This window comes from Gymnoscopelus braueri (assembly GCF_963280865.1).
Source record: "Gymnoscopelus braueri genome assembly, chromosome: 19".
NCBI classification, from domain to species: domain Eukaryota; kingdom Metazoa; phylum Chordata; class Actinopteri; order Myctophiformes; family Myctophidae; genus Gymnoscopelus; species Gymnoscopelus braueri.
Genome location: NC_137621.1, coordinates 22,758,349 through 22,771,235, shown reverse-complemented (window position 1 = coordinate 22,771,235; position 12,887 = coordinate 22,758,349).

Sequence of the window (12,887 nt, the reverse complement as noted above, 5' to 3'; positions counted from 1 at the left end):
TGCAGGTGGCTATTTCAGGGCTGTGATAGAAATAGCACTGAGACCTAGTATACTGTATGTAGAAAAAGTATAGACTGGTTAATCTTGAGTTGAGAACTGATTAACTTGTAAATACTAGAGAGGTCTTTAAAAGGAGTTGACTATAATAGGCTGAGCGACAGTAGATTGATAATCATGCAGGTCGATCTTGAGAGCCTAATAGCAACGGTGTAGGAATATACAAAATAGTATATCATGACGAGTGCCACCCCCATTCTGAGATCTGGGGTGGTGATCTGTAAAACAGAGTTACAGAAAAAGCATATAGCTAACTACATTCAATTTTGATTAATTGAATGTTAGTGATAGAGTACCGAAAGGGGTAACATAGAATATGTTACTTCATTTGGATTAGCTCTAGTTTAAGGACTCATTTTAACAAATTAAAAACATGTTCATGTATTGTGCAGTTACTGCATATCTCCTGTGAGGGAGATCTCGGGAACATAATGCGTGGGCCCTCATTTCTATATGTGCCAGGGATGTCAGCAGCTGTCTAACATGGCCTGTATGAGGGACACATAGGTCAGATACAGGTTTATCAATGACTCTAGGTTAAGCATATAGTTTGCAGGTTTATAAGTTAAAATGTTTTGTCATTGAATCAATTTGACAAGGTAGCAATACCATAGTTAGTCCTTAATATTGATTAGCATAATAAAACAGGGTTTTAGGTTTTATTACATTAATTACATCCAGTTTATGAAATATCACTAGTAGTTTAGCATGATAGGAGCATAGGGACAATGGTTTAAGCATCAGGCCTAAGTCGCCAATTGTCAGAATCATGCGCGGGACTACAGGTACGTTTTAGCCGGGCTCTTTGCCGTCGCGATAAGACAGGTGATGGAGAGCGGGCTGCCTTAGCATGATTTTCCTGAGAATAATTTTCCTGAAGATAACCAGGTCTGTTAAATTCAAGGAAATTATTATAAATGCGGTCTGCTTTCCTTCTTAACTGACTGCTATGCATGTCTGGGTGAACTATCACACAGACATGTTGTCTGATGCAGGGGTGCAGTCGATCAAGGAAAAAGGCTTTAAATGTCCTATCTTCTTCCATATTAAGACTATTCTGGTCAGTAAACCACACTTTTCTCAAACGGCCAAAGAAAGTGCTAGGACTTTCTTTTTCGGTTTGTCTAAGCCGTAAAGATGCGTGCAGTCCTTTTGATTTAAGATTCCTGAATTCCTCAATCAGGTGTTGACACAGAACGTCATATTGTTTGACAACCTCAGATGATTGACGTTCAATAAATCGCCGTACCTCAGAGTTAGAAGTAATACCTATGAGGAGAACTTTTTGATCTGTGGTAGCATTTGGGAAATCTTTTAGAAAGAAATCAATGTCTCTTAAATGATCAACTACGCCACAATCCTGGCCAGGTTTAGGATCAAATCGTGACATATTGTGAGCGATTCTGTCCAATACATCTCTAGTCAAAACTGGAGGAGATAGATTTTTGAATGGTGGGCCAGAGCTATTTTGGCTAAGATGTAATATCACATCAGAGGGAGGTGTCGCCGAGATGCCTGGGTAAAGCACGTTGGGCATGCCATTGCATTGAGCTTTCAAGTTCAGAGAAGGGGACCATGATGGCAAAGCATCTAAGGGCACAGGCAGAAGCACTGTGTTGGGGCCCTGAGCTATCAGATTACACTGAGTGTCTTTAGAGCTGACAGCTGGATGTTTTACATGGCTATTAGGAATCATTTCCTTAAGTAAAATAATCTCTTGCTGTTGTTGATTACTCTTAACAGTAAGCTGTTTATTTTCATTTGTCAGACTTCTGATTGAATCTTGCAGTTTGTCAATGCTCTGTTTTGACAAGGCAATTTGAGATACTGCATCATTCAACCTTTCATTAAAGGAAGTGATGCATGATTTCATGTCAATCACTTGGGCCTTAAAGTTTTCGTTGGTGTCATGCATCATATTCATTGTTGAATTGAATATGGCAGTGAGCTGCATGATATGATTTTGAGCAGCATCCTCTTTCAAATTTTGTTGCTGTGACAGTTTATTTTTGGATGTCAAAATTTGACTCAGATTGTTATCAGAATTTACATGAGTAGAATTCTGCGTTGCTTTCTCCAACGGTTGTGTATTCTTTGAATCAATGATTGTTAGTCCAAATTCAGAGATTAGTTTTAGTGCATACAGCACTTTTTGAAACAATATCTTGACATTTACCATAATCAACATCATGATTATCGTGAATGGGGAGAGGAATCTCACCAATTCCATGACATCGGTGCTCTGAGTTAATGTGTCAGGCATTTTGGAAATGATTGATTAGAGAATACGCAAGGATAAAGAAAATATGGTACTATTACAGCAACAAAAATGTTAAGGCTTTAGTTGAAAGGATTGCATTAATGCAAGATTATTTTGAAGATTTAAACAAGCAAGGATCAAATTTGATAGATTCCTAAGATTACTTAAGGATAACACACTAACACAGAATATGGGTACAGCAGCGGAGAAGCTCTGTGATGCTGTGTGTGTGTGTGTGTGTGTGTGTGTGTGTGTGTGTGTGTGTGTGTGTGTGTGTGTGTGTGTGTGTGTGTGTGTGTGTGTGTGTGTGTGTGTGTGTGAGAGAGAGTGGTATGTGTGCCTGTGGAGTCTGGTTTCAGCAAGCAGGCTGACCCACTGGAATAGCTTTTTGACACACTACTCACGTCACAACTTGGACTGCCAAGATGGCGGTCTGGAACGGACGCTGTACTCTTAAGATGGTGGCGATGGCTTGCTATCTAAAGTAGCGTCACAGGACAAAGAATGTGCAGCACATTGGGTTAATGCTAGTTATTCACAGTGAGCTGTCACATAAATTATGTCCAACCCGTACACTGAAAGTGAGAGGGTTAAATAAGGGGACTTACCTCGACTCGCAAAATAGGCCTAGATTAGCGAGGAACGCAACCCTTAAGTTTTAAGCACAAGGAGTGTAGTTAGTAACTGTCTTACACTCAACTTATACCAAATCAAATATTACCAGGTGATGAAATAGGTTAGCTATGCCTATATTTCATTAAGTTACATCTGGCTTAGCACATCCTCCAATAAATGTTTGATCATATTGGAGGGGTATTATAAGGAACTGTAATTGCTCATTTTGCACTTTCACACGACGTCAGTGGACTTTTTACGCATTAAGCAAACAGTAACTTATTTTTGCGTTTTACACGTTAATGGACTGGATTAACGTTAACTTTACGCAATTTGATGACTTTTAGACTCGCATTAATTTTTCTGCTCTTAAACTCTCAAGATTAGAAACAGCAGATCTGTGGGATTGCACAGTTGCTCAGAATAGCTGTTTGGGCTGCTGGACAGTGGCTCAAGTTTCACAGGCTGCCTGAAGGACTGAGGATTTTAAGCAAAGTTGAATTATTACAGAACACAAACTTGTTGATGACACATCAAAATTAAGTTGCCAAGCCTCACACGGGGCACCAAATTATGTAGTAGGCATGAGTGTGTAAATTTCAATATCGGTGGTATTATTAATAATAATAATAAAAATAATAATCATAAATTTGGAATTATGAGTATTTAAAATTAAGAGTCAAAGATTTAACGAGGCACCATGAAAATCAACTTATGACTAAACACAAGCTTAATTTGTATTTAACCTTAACTTTAAACCACCAATAAAATAATGAAAGATTATAAAATAATCAAATATTATTTTATTTCAATAAATCTACAAGATCTGAAGGGGAAAACGTTCTTGTCTCGGCAGAGCCTTTTTAAGATGTGTGTCAACATATGTCAATGTTCTATAAGGAATAATAATTCAACTTGAGCAATGAATAAACTAGATTTGATATTAAAAATATATGAATTTATTCAATCAAACCTAAGCTAGGCATGCAACATTTAAGAAAAAGGAAAATTTCAACATTAAACGTAATAAAGGTTTAGCTGGATTCAGATGGAAGCTAAACCTAACTTTAAATCCTGTAAGAAAACAACAATTAAATTAAATAAACAATTAATGATATATGCCATGAGCAGCTGAATTGATCTTATTCAGGAGTTGTTCCTGTGTTTACCGCACATCACAGTTGTCATGTGATGTGTTTGATGTCCAGTGATGAACGTTGTCTGTTGTGGCAACGTGTAGTTGTAGATCCGTCCTATTGTCTCACTCAGTCCTCTGAGGAGCCAGTTGTGAGAGCTTTGAGGCAGGCTGTACTATCTTTTTAGGGATGCCTAGGCCAGGCAGGAGAGCAGTGTCGAGCAGGGTTGCCGATACGACAGCCAGTAGAGAAGAGAGGCAGCGGAGACACAACTTGGTCAGGGTCAGATCGTCTGAGGGACCCCAAGCTGTTGCGTCTGGCTTGTGGGAGAATCAGGCCTTCCAGTCACGGAGGTGCGGTGTGAAGAGCTTTCCTATCCATCAGCCATGGAGGGCATCTTCTTCTTCGCGGTCCCTTGCTTCCTCGCAAAGAGGGGCTTCCTCTAGATGAGGGGGTTAGGACTCCCGAGCAGTCATAGTAGTCTAAGTCGTCGAAGTTGACTGAAGAGGGGAGGTCACACACAGCGTTTATATACGTTGCGTGTTGACAGTAACATGAGGCTGTTGCAACACACGTGTTGTTGTTTTGAGGCAAAGACTTGTCCAGAAAGATGTCCATCTTGGGGAGATGAAGTCATGCACTCGTGCATTGCTCATGGCTTAAATTACACATATTCTGCAAATGTCGTGTTTATTTTATTTACACCGTTATTATAAACCATTGAATCCAGTGCAGTAAACTACGATGAATATGGTAGTATGAAAATAGTATATGTCATAATTACAATCAAAATCATGATTAATGAATTGGAATGATTACATGAATGAAACATTCAAACATTATGACATGAGTGGTGACATGAATGGTTACTTGTCAATAAGTCAGAGTGTTATCTGTGGGATGATAACAATCCAATAAAGGGAAACAGTATTATAATCCAAGAATCCTTATCCATTCAGGATTCTGAGTCTGTAGGGTTCCAGTGAGTCTGATTTGGAGACAAACATCTGAAAATAGAGTGTACCAAGTTTCGCAAACCTTGCAAAGCGAGTTCTCAATCACACTTAAAGTCAACCTTGCGTTAGTGAAATGAGATGCAACTGTCATCTGTATCCATGGTCCAGGTTCCGTGGGACATTCCTGAGGGTCAATAGGTCAGTTTTGTGCAGCCAAGGCTCCAATGACATTAGATTGAGCCGTCAGTATGTGACAGAGAGAAAGGCACAAATGTGTCCATTTGTTCATCCAATATTGTAGGTGTGGAAACTGTATAAACAGTAATTGAAACTGTATAAACAGTAATTGTGCTTCTTTATAGATTGATAGTTACTACACCTCTGAGATGTAGTGGAATAGAAGTAAAAGTACTGAAAATGTAAAATACTCCAGTAAAGTAAAAATACTTCAAAAATACAGTATTTGGGTAAATGTACTAGTTACTTTACACCACACACAAAGTCCTTTGGCTGTCTGCCCGCATGGTTGCGTGCCACCCGATCAGGAGTTGTCACCGTTCTGCACATTACTGTTGCATGGCTCAGTGGACGGACCACTGCACCTGGTGTGTGGAATCACCTTGTGTGTGGAATCATGCACACACACACACACACACACACACACACACACACACACACACACACACACACACACACACACACACACACACACACACACACACACACACACACACACACACACACACACACAAAGTAGAGCATATGGATTTTCCATGCATGACAAATGATTGCGCCTGAAAAGGTAATTATTCTGTGCAAATATTTTCTTGGCTTTCTGAATTGCAAAGAGAGCACAGGCATGTACAGTCTATGATCTATTCCAATAATATATACATATCTTTAAATATCAACTGGGTATGCATAGTAGGCCTACAAATAAAATAATTTGTATAATAAAATAATAGTATACACACATGCTTCTGTGAGAATGGAACTCTGAACTACATTATAACAATTGTTGATCAACATTACTGCTTCTCTTATTTCCACAATTGACCACAAAATATTCTGACCATGAATTTTAGATTGAAATCTCTCAGATCTGCTATGTCATAATACTGTAAGATACCTAGAAGGTTGCCAGGAAGGAAAAGTACAGTTAGTGACTGAATGAAATGGTTTTGTTTCAAACCTCTTGGCTTTTTCCTTAAAAAGAAGTGTGACTGTGTTTAAATAAGAATTAAAACAATTAACTAGGAGAGTAAAGAATCTAAGGGTACCTAGAGGAAATGTCATTTAAAAGGTCAGGGTTAATCCTTCAGGGAGCATGAATGCACTTAGCAGATTTCATGGCAATCTGACCATTAGACTGGCCTAATGGTGGCACTAGAGGAAAAGCCATTGTTAGCAGAGTTAAACTGCAACAATCCTTGCATGAGAACCCAGATTAGAAAACACATACCTGTACAGCACCAAACTGCTGAAGAATTGACAATAAAAATGGAGATGGAGAGGTGACTGGCTTCACACAGCTCACAAGCTGCCCTCACTTTGAACACACCACAATTCAACCCAATACACTACATTACACAGGTGGCTCTCAGTGTTCAATCAATCAGTCAATCCAATCAATGTCAATAAGCAAAACAAAAACATGGACATTATGTTTGCCTCTGATAATAAAAAATAAAGCATGAAATACAATTTAAATAAATCTTTGCGCGTTGAGAGCACCACTGTTAACTTACTCTCACATTGTCAAAAACAGATTTTCTACCTTACAATACATCATTATTTTCCAAACATAAATGCAGTAAACCTAATCAACTAAAATTGGTTGCAGGCTTTGTCATCTGCTTGCATCTCAGCAGTTGGACAATACTCTGACACAATTCTACCATCATTCACAGTAGACCAAATGAAGTGGGGGCGGTGAGTATAAAGTTGCACAGCAAATTCCAAGGGAATCCAATTAGTAGTTCCCAAGATATCTTGTTTGAAAGTTAAGTGTTGGATTGAGGATAGAATTCTATCAAAACGAAAACTACAAAACATCTGAACTATAACCACATCACAGCATGAGCTACTTTGATTGACCCCAGAAATACATTAAGAATTAAACAGCTTGTTCTGCCACATTACCATATACAGTAGTATAACGTGAATGTGAACACTGCCAGTCACACAGGTCTTTTCCACATATAGAGAGTGTGAGCACATGATTTATGAACATGACTGCATGAGTACATGACTTACAGTAGCCCTAATGTACCAGATACATATTTTATAAAGACTGTTGTGGCAGAGTGAATATGGTTGATAATTTCGCAGCTTAAGAAATGTTGCATGTATATTTGTGTATCATGTGTATTTACCATGCCTCTATAACTGTAGAATAGCACACATTTTCAAATGATCACTGCCAGATAATAATAATAATATAAGAAAAAAATGCAAACACATTCACAGTTGTTATGATTTACACCACAGAACTGTTGTAAAGTGAAGGACATGGTTGCTATATGAATCAGTTGGGGAAAACATCAGTATAATTAACCCATAAAATATCCTTTCATTGAGGGTAGCTTTGATTAACAGCCTTATTGTTTCGCCCTCAATGTTCTATGAAGGTTCTGTGAATTCAGCACCTCACAATGGAGGCATGTAGCTCGAGGTTGTTGTCAATAAATTATATTAAGTTTGTTTTAACATTCAAGGTTCAAGGTTCAAGGTTCAAGGTTGTACTTAATTGTTACATCTTGTGTACAGGTACATAAAAGTAAAACTTATTTCGGTTCGGCTTCCTTCTTTGAGAGAGAATAAACAAGTCAGTAAATAACCCCTTAAACAACAATTGGAAGCACAAGGATTAGACACAACACACACTAATATACAATAATGGCTGATCAAATACAAGCACTTTGGTAACTTCTTTCTAATACTCTTTGATTTTGTGGCTGTTACACGCACAGGGTTGGGGTGCTCCCTGCAATAACTCCTTTCGTTCACAGTTTGGCCCAAAATGAATAAACATTGCATAAATTATCATATCATAAATCTCCCCAACACATTCCCCATAGCAAATAATAACAAAAACAGAACAATAGAGCACAAAATGTTCTACTGTTCTCCCGGAAGCATGCGGAGAAGCTTCTTTCTTGTCAAATGCACACCCCAGGATGCTACAATAGATTTTCTGTTTGTGCTGTATGTACAGGTAGACTGTAAATGACCAATGCAGTATCAATAATTATCGATTTGCAGGAAACCCTTATCTTTATAAAGCTCTGCAGCTCTTCACACAATATAGTGTACTTTCTTTTAATTTGTTTCTTTTTCTCTGTTTGAAGGTAAACATTCTTTATCATACACCAGTATTAATCAACCAGTATGCTATTACTGGTTAGGCTGTTGGAAGACAACATTCGTCATCAAGAGCTAATATAGCACCAATACCTGTCTTATTTTTACTTACTGTACAAGCACAGTTGATTTGTGAATTGGTGAAAAGTATGAGAAAGGTCCGTTCAAATAATTCCAAGTCCCTCTCGCTCCTCATCAGAGTAAAAAAGTCTTTATTATATTGGCCAATGCCTTAATTATGTAAAATATTTAAATGCATACATTATTTAAATCTGTACATGTTTGAAAATCATTTGACAATATCATATCTTGGGCTTTTTAATCTGGTACAAGGAGGGATTTCCTTGGAATTATTGTAATTACCTATTGAACCATTTTCCAACAAGGATCTTTCACCAGTAGGCCTACAAAGCATCCAACCCAAAGCAGTGACACATTCATTAATTGGCCTCCATGCCTCACCACTGCCTCCTCATAAATACAATTTGAGTTTTCCTTCCCTCCAGGCGAGTTAGGGATTGCGTTAGTGTCAGCATTGCAGTTTCACCATTCCAACGTTTCAGCTCACAGCACTCCATCGCCTTCCCTGATTAGTCTTTCCTAGCGCTCACTTTTGCCTAATAATTATGTTTCTTTGCCATTCTGAATTGCAAAATAGGATTCCCTCAATAATCCAATTTAGAGGTTACACCATTTTTTTTGCCTTCAGCTAGAAACCCCAGTTAATGGAGTGAAACAATCTCACCATACTGGTGATAGCTACGTATGTGGCTGTGCTTAAACAAGTGGAACCATTGCTTTGTGAGAGCTCAGAGAATATTGCACTATGCATTCACACTTGACATGCAAAATAGGTCCATATTCAAATGTGTGGTGAGGTGTGTATTATGGATATGGGTATAATTTCACCTTTATATACCGCATGAACTACAAATAAGGCTTAAAATGTGATGTTTTTCCAAACAAAAAAGATAAATAAATACATAAATACGAATAAATAAATAAATTGTTTATTTGCTGTACCCATAGCCAATAAAGTGTCACAAAAGTTCTGAGTAAAACTTTGCATTACTTCTGAGAAGTTCATCTCGGAAGTTCAGTGTAAACAGACTGCTGTAATATCGTCATGTGGATGTCTCAACCTGTATTGCAGCTTCAACTTCAGATGCCCCCTGCTGAATGAACATCCCAAATCTGAACTTGACCAAATCCTGGAAGCAAAGGGTTTTCTTTAACTAATAACTGACTTACTTCAATTATACATTTTTATTTAATTAGTTCCACAAAAAAAGAACTCTCAAGCTTGTATTTAGAAGGTTATTGTTTATTCTGCATTCTTCACCTTTTCTGCTTCCTTTCCTGTGTGCGTGCGTGCGTGCGTGCGTGCGTGCGTGCGTGCGTGCGTGCGTGCGTGCGTGCGTGCGTGTGTGTACTGGAACAGTGAATCAAACTGCGCAGACAAATATGCGATCTCATCTCACTGAATATTGGTAATATTGCTGGTGACTGAAGCAAATTTGAGCTTATTATCAATTAGCTACTATGAGGGGGCACTTCAAACCAGGCTGTTGAAACCCTCAACAAGTCAATACACGGGTCAGGGTGTCCATTCGTTGTCACATAGCTTGTCCAGAGACTGTTGTGAAAGTTAAATTAGAATGTGCACATCCAGAGTGGGAGGTGCTGGTTGTTGCAAAACAGGATTTACATTCAGGAAAAGGACATCACTCCTGTTGTCCTTTATCGGATTTGGACATCTTGCCTTACCTCTAGGAGTGTGAACACAAGGAAAATATCATGAAGACATAACCTGCCCTAGAGGCACATTTTATTGATTGTTCAAGCTTAGTGGTCGCTCCAAACAAGAATAAAAAGGCCAGCAGAGTTGGAGTCATAGAGCTCAGTTTACCAACTCCTCCGGATTAGAGGAAGCTGGGGTCACACTCACTTACCAGTGGACCTTATTATCTAGGAACAAAAAGTCTTTCAGTTGGGACACAGGCAGGCACGTACGTACGCATGCACGTAGGAATGCATGCACGTAGGCGCACGCACGCACGCACGCACGCACGCACGCACACACGCACGCACGCACGCACGCACGCACGCACGCACGCACGCACGCACGCACGCACGCACCGACACAAACACAGACACACACACACACACACACACACACACACACACACACACACACACACACACACACACACACACACACACACACACACCGCAGGCTTTTAGATAAAAGTAGGAGACACCCACACACACAACCATTGTAGCGAGGCAGCCCAATCAGATAATTAGGTGCAAAGTTCTTCTGACACAATTATTTCATCTCTTTTGTTTGAATTTCAAACATTCATCAAAAGCTTCAGATATCATCACCCCGCACAATGATAAAGCAAGCCAATAGGAAAGTTCATTCCCACTTGGATAGCATTTTGCCTCAACAGAATATAGATTAGGGATTTACCCCACCTCAGAGATGAGTGAAATATTGTCTATTAACCTTTTTATATCAACTGTGGGAAGTGGCATTCACTCGGAAACTTGTCAGTAATTCTCACATTCTCTCATTTACAAGCTATAATGACACAAAATGTCACTGAACGTATATTGACGTGTAATCTGTGTGACCAAAATGTAACCACATGAAACCATAAAAAAGAAGGACGCCTATAGGCCTCTGAGGTACTCCAGTCCACTAAGTATATTGGGTTCAACTTCATTCTGCCCTTTTACAGCCCCCCCGTAGAAAGGCACAGGTCTTTGTCACTCTGTATTCATAATGCTATTGGGTCTCCTCCTCTTTAAAAATCCCTATCAAGCCCTCCGCACACATCTATTGTACACCCCATGTCAGGGGAATCAGACACCGTCTCAGTATTTAAGTCCATGCTCAAGTACAATTCATTTTAGTGGTTAAATCTACCTTCAATTCCTGCACTGTAATATCCTGAGTATTAATTTAATCAGATTTTTGCACTTCTCCTCAAGAGTTAAAACCACATTCCACTGGCTTTACATTTGTATTATAATTATAAATGCATTTACATGTAATGCACACATGCATTATACAGTAGATGAAATTACACCCTAGACACTCCCAATTTATTGAACTTAAATACTTTAATTTGGTTATAGATACTCATGGATATGCCACTAGATAAAGTGCAACCGATTTTGTTCCCTGTAGGTTTAATAGTGCATCAGGGACATTTGGCCTGTCTTAACTGACTCTTAGTATCGCAACCCGAATCTCCGGGTTTGTTCTAAGCCAGCTGATGCATGTTTTAAACATTACTATATTCTAATATGTCTGAAGTATATAGTTCACATCAAAAACGGTACTGGAGGGGGTGCTTAGTGATGTAGTCAGTCAATGCACTGACCACATATCCCTTGTGAGGCGTGACCTTGCCCAAGACTAAAGGTCATTACACACCGGCGATTATGCGAATATACGCAAAATTCGGACTCGTTCCGAATAATTAAAAGACGCTTTTTCGCTTCGCTTTTTCGCTTTTTCGCTCCATGGAAGCTTGCATTGACTTTATAAGGTTTTTTTAAAAAAAAGTATTATTTGCATGAAAAAAACGCCCCCGTGTGTAAGGAGCTTCAGACTGCAGTAAAGAAAAGTATGGACAGTACAGTATAGGGCCTTCATGCACCATATGGCACCCAGCAGGTACAGAAGTATACAAGAATACAATAGCATCTCCCTATAGGTTAGTCATGGGTTCCATGGTTCCCTGTGAAACCGTAGCACCCCATGGGCTCTGAGCAGGTGTGGAGCTGCCAAGTGCCACTATAGCTACAAGTAGCCCTAATCCCCTAGAGGACAATAACGCGCCCCTGATGGGCTGTCACACACCCTGACCCTCATCTCCGTCTGTCACTATCTCGTGTTCCCTCCACCACATCTCTCTCTCTCTCTCTCTCTCTCTCTCTCTCTCTCTATCCAAAGCACTTTACAATCTGCATTACAAAACCACACACATTCACAGCAGAGGAACGCACCAAGGCACCAGCCTGCTCATCGGGAGCAGTTAGGGGTTAAGGATCTTGCTCAAGGACACTTCGACACTGACGCACAGGGGGGGAGCGTATCAAACTAGGAAACCTTCCGATTCCCAAACGGCCGCTCTAACCTCCTCACCTTCTGTTACCCCATAATCTTCTAGACGGAGGTGGGGAAGACCCACCTTTCTATCTATCCCTCTCTCCGCTTCCTTTCCTAGAAGTTGTTTTTCTTTCTTTGCCTGTCTCCCCATTCTTTCTACAACTCTGCCCCGTTCCCTTCCTGCCAGGTAAATTAAACCCTATGCCCACAGGGAACATGATAGATGGGCTCCATTTTATTGTATGCCAGGAGCCACAGTCCCATCTTCTGTCTCCTGGTGTGCGAATACAGTCTTTTAGCTCCTTCTCATCCAGTACAGCAGGGTGGCCTTGTTGGCGTCTGCTCTGGTTCCTCTACAAAGTTACACACAGATT